This window comes from Rosa rugosa, chromosome 7 (assembly GCF_958449725.1).
Source record: "Rosa rugosa chromosome 7, drRosRugo1.1, whole genome shotgun sequence".
NCBI lineage: Eukaryota > Viridiplantae > Streptophyta > Magnoliopsida > Rosales > Rosaceae > Rosa > Rosa rugosa.
Genome location: NC_084826.1, coordinates 34,705,789 through 34,714,842, shown reverse-complemented (window position 1 = coordinate 34,714,842; position 9,054 = coordinate 34,705,789).

The following is a 9,054-nucleotide window of genomic DNA, read 5'->3' as shown; positions in this document are numbered from 1 at the left end:
TCTGATTTTTGGACGCCTCTTCCTTGTTTCTCTCTTGCAAATTCACGGAAAAACATCTTTAGGGCTAGGGTTTGCGTCACAAACCCTAGTTCCATGGGCTTTGGTGGGCTTTTATCCAATTAGCCGAAAATCCAACAAGTCTTGAGAGTTTTTGGGCCTCCATGCGTCACTTTTATGCCATGTCATCTTCCAACGTCACAACACTTTATTTTCTTCATTTCTTTTCATAGTTGCGTTGGAAACTTCATTGGTAAGCTCTCCTCCATTTCGCAGGGTTTCCTGGTTGCACTAGGAAAGCTTGTTTCTTCATTTCTGCTCAAATGTGTGGACCGTTTTCTCTCATATTTGTTTGTCTTGATGTTCGCAGGCTCCTCTTCCCATTCGTGCGTTCATTTCCACTATTTAGCTCGGAGGTCCTGAAAATAGAAACTAGTATGAGAAAATAGAAACTTACCTAATTTGAAAAATAGAAACTTACCAAAAATGAAAAATAGAAAGTTACTAAAAATGAAAAATAGAAACTTGCCAGAAATGAGAAATGAAAACTACAAGAATAGAAACTTTCTAAAAATGGAAACTAGAAACTAAGAAAAATGGAAACTTTCTACAAATAGGAACTTTCCCAATCAAAGAATGGAAACTGATACGCTCAAAGCAAGCGCATAATTTAACCCTGAAAACATCGTTAGTAGTATAAGCAAATAGGGATCGTTCTATTCCGGGGATTGAGGGTACACCTGTCATTGTCAAAAAAAAACAAATAAAGAATTAAAATAATAAAGTAAAAAGTATTATGTACAAAAATAAAATAAAGAATAAAAATATATACAAGTTAATATAAAAAGGGGGGTTTTGAGATTATAGAATTGGAATTAAAATTAAATGAAATAAAGAAAGTGTAAAAACACATATACAAGGGTGGAACACAAGAAACAAAGATCAAAACTACAATCATATGAATGAAATCCAATTACAATTCTTATAGTTGATTATCTATGTCATGAGAAATAAGTTGACCATGTGAAACATTCGAAGCAAATGATTTCCCATATTTTACTTTCCTTGAATATTTAATCTAAGTGAAAGCACCTAAATTAAACTTATTGAACATGCAATCATAGTCTAGAAAACTAGCTAATCAAGAACACATTCAATGCATGAAGAACAAAGAAAGGATGTCAACCAAAGTGCACAACCTAGTATGAAAAAGTCCATCTATTTGCAATCCTCCTTAATTGATTTCGACTTTTGTCCAAAACCTTTACTACTTAAATCTAGCACCAATTACATGCATATATCCTAAGTTGGCCATCAAAGAACACATACATATAAAAGTTTTCCATAATCCAAAATCAATTAAGCAATCTCACATAAGCAACATAAAAATCAACATAAAGAAATCACAATTTTTATTCAAACATAGAAATTGGGCTTAAACTTTGCCCTTAATGTTATTGTTAACTAGAAACAAATTCCTACGAAATTAAATAAGGAAAAAGAATGAATTACACCGTGAGTTGGAGATGGAGATGGAGTGCTTGAAACGTTGAAATCTTGAATCTTGGAAGCAAGCCTTCAAGGTGGACGATGGAGGATATGATATTCCCGGCTCCTTCTTCTTCTTCTTCTTCTTACTTGAAAACGCAGAATTTTGCAACTAGAGAATGGAGAGAAAAATGGAATGGAAATGGAGAGACAAAGAAGATGAAATGGATGAAGGAATGTTCTTAGAGTGAGAGGAGAAGGTGTTTATATAGGGAAGAAAAAGAAGAGTGAAATGATAAATGGAAGAAAAATAATGAAAGTGGTTTGTAAAATATGGAAAAGATGGAGTAATGATGAAATGAAAGCAAGGCATGAAGGTGTAGAAGTATGGAAGTGATGATGATCTATTGGAGCAGAAAAATATATCCAAGGAAAAAGAGAAAAGCATCTAGCTTTCTTCATGTGGGTAGGAAACTTGAACATGTGGTGTTGAGCTGTTTTTAGATCAGTTTCTGCCCCTTTATTCCTTCAATTATTTCTCCAACAAGCATTCCCAATTTCACTATGACCTCTTCATAAAAAATGTTCCATTATGAGTGTAGATCACCCTGGTAAAATTTCAGATTTTTATTCCATGTGGTTGGGCCGAAAATGCTGCTGGACTCCTTACGGGTCCAGTTTTCCAGTTTTGCTTCTGCAGGAAATTGGGCTGATTGTTTGAAGGCCTTCCACTCAATTCTAGCTCTGGCACTCTTCATAAGAAACGATCCTTAGGATGTCTAGAATGGATCTGGAAAGTTTCAGCTCATTTGGAGTTCATTTGGTCAGGCGGCCGCTCCTTCTTCCTTGCTTGGCTTGGTTTCTCCTAGCCGGAGTAGGAAAATGTGTAAAATTGACATTTTAGTACATTTCCATTTTTCTCCACCATTTATAGGTAAGTGTGGACCTAATGCTCATTTCACCATCATTTACTCCAATGTACCTAAGAAAATAGAAATTGAGTTAAAAATCGATTCGTTAAGGAATTAACTAAGCAAAATGTGAGGAATTAACTATTAAAATACCACATTAAAATGCTCCTATCAGAAACTTTCCTAAACAGAGTTTTACTAAGGAAATGACGCAAGAAATGTAAGGAAATGCAGTTAAAACGTCGCATTAAAATGCTCCTATCAGATTTTGTTCTCACATGTTAGCACCCTCAATCCCCGGTTTAGAACGATCCCTGCTTACTCTATACTAACGCTCGACATTTTCAGGGTTTAAATTGGCGATGCTTTTGCGCGTATCAATTTTTGGCGCCGTTGCCGGGGATTGAAAAGTCTTCATGTGATGAAAACGCCACTAAGGTATTGATTTGGTAAGGGGCCGTGAACTTTGATGGAATAGGTGAAGTCCCTTTGTTAATTTTAGCCTAAACCCCTTACTAGTACCTGCTTCAGGTCTCTTAAGGTTGAGGGCGGCTTTTATTAACAATCGAACAATGTCTTGCAATTAGGACTTTTCTTATCTAAGTAAGTATAGCCTATGTGGGATGGTGTCTAGAAAGGGGACAACGTTCATGATGGGTTTTGAATCCAGAAAGGCATACAAACGAGCGTAAACCACTATGTGGGAGTAGCTTGTGCCAAAATGGTTCTTACCTCTCGTGTTCGTCCTCCCCCACCTGGCCATTCTAGTAAGGTTGCCCAAAGGATTTGAAAAGGAATAAGTGTGGAGGCAAGGACTTGGGCCGCACGTCCAAAGCAATGTTCATGACGTCTCATTGAATCAATATACTTAGACAATTTTCGAAAGAGTTGGTTTTAGTAAGTAGAATGTAAGTCATAACGGAATAGGTGAGAGTTCTCTTATTAATACTTGTCAAGCAACTTCCTTTGTCTCTGCGGCGCACCTTAGTAACACAGGGTGTCTAGGTTGATTGATTAAGAAGGCGTAAACCACAATGTGGGAGTAGCTTTCTTACTCTCTACTACCTGGCTCTGTGCGAAAAGAGTTACCAAAGGATGAAGGGGGGGAGACTTGTCTTAACATTAGAATCTCTGGGCCGCACGTCTACACCTTGACTTACAATTCTCTTATTAAAGTTGATTAATTCGAAAGTTGTAAAAGATTGTACCTAACCACTAAAATTTTCGTTGGCCTTGTGTATACTTGCATATATGTGACGTTTTTTCTTTTATGTGTGTGCCTTGGTCCACGTCTTGTTTATAACTTACTAACTATTTTCTTTTGTTTTACTACAGATCAATGAATGTCTGGATCGTCTGAACCACCCAAGTACACCAAAACGCCCCTTCACGTCATCCAAGCACGAATTGAGAGGTTGAAGCAGAACTCGGATATCTTCGACGTTCAAGTTTCCACTCCACTTCAAATTCGTGAGCTTGAAATAGATATTGAAGGGAATCGAGTAGAAGGAGGATCAGCAGCTTCAAACACTTCATCTGATCAATCACCACCACATACCCCACTTTCACCACACCTTGAACCACCCAACGCCCCTCTCCCTTTGATTTTACCACCACCACCACCAATGGCTCTCACCATAAGGCAACTCTCTACATCCGTCATCCCACCTGGGGGAGTGCCAACTTGCATAACCTACCCTGCTGGAGCTGAGGGATTAACAGCTGATTTCGAGTTGAAGTCTGGGTTGCTTCATCGTCTTCCTACATTCCATGGACTCTCTATGGAAGATCCCAACAACCACTTGATGGAATTTCAATTCATCTGCACTAGCATGAAGCCTCAAGGAGCTGATGAGCATATTTTGAAGTTGAAGGCCTTCCCATTTTTGTTGGCTGACAAGGCAAAGCAATGGCTTTATGAGTTGCCTAGTGGACGAATTACATCATGGGGAGACATGATGAAGGCGTTTCTTGAGAAGTACTTTCCTACATCTCGCATCATCATGTTAAGGAAGAAGATAAGTGGCATCCAACAAGGGCAAGATGAGTCCTACGCAGATTACTATGAGAGGTTCAAGTCTCTCACCACTCAATGCCCTCAACATGGCTTGAAGACTGAGACCTTGCTCACTTGTTTTTATGATGGGCTCACAAGCTTGGAACGAGACATGCTAGATGCAGCTTCTGGTGGATCGTTTGTTGACAAGGAACCTGCGGCTGGAATGATACTTATTGAGAATAGGGCCTTGAATCAACAACAATATGGAAGCTCTAGGCCTAAAGCCACCACAAATCGTGAAAAGGTCCATGAGGTAAGTACTTTAGCTCAATTGGAAGAGAAAGTTAACAAACTTACTTCTCTTGTGTCTCAGGGATCACATGGACAAGTCATGGTGTGTGGAGGACAAGAAGGTGTCAACGCCATAGGCTTCCAACAAGGGTTCCAACGTCCTAGGAATGATCCATACTCGAATACTTACAATCCTGGATGGAGGGACCACCCCAATTTTCGTTGGAAGGACAATGAGAATGTTCAAAATGCACCACAAGGGTTCCAACCACGTCCTCAAGGCTTTTATCAAAAGCCTCAACCTCCTAACCCTACTCCTTTTAGTTTGAATTTTAATTCAAATGCTTCTTCTTCTTCTAATGATGAATTGATCCGAACTCTAACTAAATCTACTCAAGCTTTTATTGCAGGTCAAACTCATCATGGGAATCAGATCAATGCCATATCCACGGATGTGAATGAGATGAAGAAGCAAATGAGTCAAGTTGTGGAGTTTATGGGTAAGTTTCATGAGCAAGGAAAGCTACCAAGTGGTACCATCCCAAATCCCCACTTTGAGCAAGCCAAAGTCTTCACTACAAGGAGTGGTAAGACCCTTGTAGATCCTCCAAAGCCTCCCAAGAACATCTCAACGTCAATATTAGAGGAGGAGGAGGACCCTGCAACGTCAAAGGCTCAAGTGACATCTCCACCTTCCAATGCAAAACCGAATACTCAAGGACATATTTCTAACTCTTTCAATTCGGTTATTGCTAATCCATCTCCTTCTCCTTTGCCTTTCCCAAGCAGATATGCTAAGTCCAAGAAAGATGAGGCCGAAAAGGCCATCTTGGAAACTTTTAAGAAGGTGCAAATCAATATCCCTCTCCTTGAGGCCATCAAGCAAATTCCTAAGTATGCCAAATTTTTGAAGGAACTTTGCACCACAAGGAGACAAAACCGTGAGAAAGAAGTGGTTAAGGTAAGTGAGAATGTCTCAGCTGTGCTTCAACGCAGAATGCCTGAAAAGTGTAAGGATCCAGGAAGTTTTTCTGTCCCTTGTGTCATTGGAACTACTAGATTCGAAAATGCCATGCTAGACTTAGGTGCTTCTATAAATGTTATGCCATATTCTGTTTATGCATCTCTAGGTCTAGGTGAACTCAAACATGATAATGTTATCATTCAATTGGCAGATCGATCTAATGCATACCCTAAGGGGTTAGTTGAGGATGTACTTGTGCAGGTTGGTGAGCTAATCGTTCCAGCTGATTTCTATGTCCTAGAGATGGAGGAGTCATCTCCCAAGTCAACGCCACTTTTGCTAGGTCGTCCCTTTATGAGGACAGCTAGGACCAAAATTGATGTGTACTCTGGCACCTTGACAATGGAATTTGATGGAGAAGTTGTTGGCTTCAACATTTTTGAAGCAATGACGTATCCTTTAAGTGATTTTCAATCATGTTTTTCTATTGATATCCTTGATGAACTTGCGCAGAAATTCATGGACATTATGGAGGATGATGCCATGGGTTCAACCATTGCAAGTGGATTTGGTATTCTTGAGAATGGCGCCACCATACCTAGGGAAGAGCTCACGGTGATACGCTAAAAGTAAGCGCGCAATTTAGCCCTGCATGTAGTTGTTAGTATAGAATAAGTAGGGATCGTTCTAACTGGGGATTGAGGGTACACCTGTAATTGCAAAAACAATTAATTAATTAGTAAAAGTAAAAAGTATTATTTACAAAAAGAATATATACAAATAACGAAATAAAAGGGGAGTTTAAGAATTATAAAATCAAAAGTTAAATCAAATAAAGAAAACGTAAAAACATATATACAAGGGTGGAACGCAAGGAACAAAGATCAAAACCAATTCCATGTAATCAAATTCGATTCAAACCCTATAATTGTTCATCTAAGTCATGAGAAAGGAGTTGATCATGTGAAACATTCGAAAGCAAATGAATTCCCATTTTTTACTTTTCAATGCTAATTAATCTAAGCGAAAGCACCTAGATTAATCCTATCAAACATGCAATCAAACCCTAGAAAGCTAGTCAATCATGTCATGTTTAATGCATTACACATAAAGAAAGGCTATCAACTCAAGTGTACAACTTAGTATGGAAAAGTCCACCTAATTGCAATCCTCTTTAATTAAATTCGATCTTTGCTCAAAACCTTTACTACTTTGATTCAAGTTTACACAAAACGAAAAGTCGATTTCATGTTCTTAAACCTAGCACCAATTATATCGAAACCCTAAGTGTTTGCAACCACATAAGATTAAAATACAAAAGTTATCTATAAAGCAAATTTAATTAAACAAACTCACATAAGCAACTCTCGAATCACAATTATAGAATCTGAAAACTTTATTTAAACATAGAAATTGGGCTTAAACTTTGCCCTAAACGTTAGGTTAACTAGAAACAAGTTCATACGAAATCAAACAAGGAAACCAAAAAGGTTACAAGGAAAAGGAACGAATTACACCGTGAGTGGAGATGGAGATGGAGAGCTAGATGGTTGGATCTTGAATCTGGGAAGCAAGCCTTCAAGGTGGATGATGGAGGATATGATCTTCACGGCTCCTTCTTCTTCTTCCTCTCCTTGCTTGAAAACGCAGAACTTTGCAACTAGAGAATGGAGAGAGAGAGAGAGCTTATGACGTTATGGAGGATTTTCTGAATGAAAAGTGTGTTGTGGTGTTGTTGTTGTTTGATGGTGTCTTGAATTGTGTAGAGAATGCTCCTATTTATAGGAGGATGGCAACTTAGTCTTCAAGATTGATCCACACAGCTTCAGCCAATCAAATAATGCCACGTCAGCTCTGCTTTGTCATCCAACCAATCAAAAAGCTCCAAAATCAATCCCTAATATATTGTTGCTGATTTTCCCAAGATTATTTCTGATTTTTCTCTTAATTTTCGGCCAAAATACTCTTGAGTGAAATTAGGAATGAATCTAGACTTGTCTTGGACCTTTTCTCTCTTAAATCTCTCCATGGCTTTATCCTTAATGTCCTCCCCTTGATTTTCTCTTGATTTCCACATTAAAATTGCAGATTTTATTCTCTAATTTCAGCCAACATATCTTGAGGGAATTAAGGAACGAATCTGGACTTGTTTTGAGCCTTTTCTTGTTGCACAATCCCTTGAAACTCTCCCTTGATTTTCTCAACGTAATCTCCTTGATTTCCACATTATCTCCATCATTTAACATGCAAAAATCAGATTTAATCTCCCATAATATCTTCAAGCCATGTAGTCTCCTAATGCCTTCAGGTTTCCTAGCCTCATCAGGATTCTTGCGTTGACTAGGATTCCTAGTTGGACCAGGAAAACTCCATTTCTTCATTTCTGCATCCCTTCTGCCTTTAAGCTTATTTCTTCTCCATTTATTCGATGTACCTAGAAAATAGAAAATAGATTAAAAATGATGAAGTAAAGGAAATAACTATGAAAAATATGAGGAAATAATTATTAAAACGTCGCATAAAAATGCTCCTATCACACGGAATCTTATGAATCCATCCACATAGAAAACGTTGCTTCTCTAGAGGCAACGTCCTATGTAGGTAAGTCAAGTCCTTCTTTTTCACTTCCCATCTCTGCTAATAAGCCTCTACCTTCAGTGATTCAGGCACCTTCCTTAGAATTGAAGCCATTGCCAAATCATTTGAAGTATTTTTACTTGGGAGATAAAGAAACGTTACCTGTGATCATATCTTCATCATTGACATCTACTCAAGAGGATGAACTAGTGGAGGTGCTTAAGAAGCACAAGACTGCAATTGGTTGGACTTTAGCGGATATTAAGGGAATTAGCCCTACCACTTGTGTGCATCGGATTTTGCTTGAGGAAGGAGCCAAGCAAACTAGGGAAGCTCAGAGACGTCTCAATCCACCTATGATGGAAGTTGTAAAGAAGGAGGTCATCAAACTCCTTGATTGTGGCGTCATCTACCCTATCTCGGATTCTAAGTGGGTTTCACCAGTTCAAGTAGTGCCTAAGAAGTCTGGGATAACTGTTGTGAAGAATGCAGAGAATGAGTTAGTGCCTCAACGAACTGTAACTGGACATCGAGTTTGCGTAGACTATAGGAAGCTCAACGCCACTACTAGGAAGGATCACTTCCCTTTGCCATTTATTGATCAGATGCTTGAGAGGTTAGCTGGCCATGAGTTCTATTGCTTCTTGGATGGGTATTTTGGTTACAACCAAATCGCCATTGCTAATGAGGACCAAGAGAAAACGACCTTCACTTGTCCTTTTGGAACGTTTGCCTACAGAAGAATGCCATTCGGACTATGCAACGCCCCAGGTACGTTTCAAAGGTGCATGGTAAGTATCTTTTCTGATTTTATTGAGAAAATTATT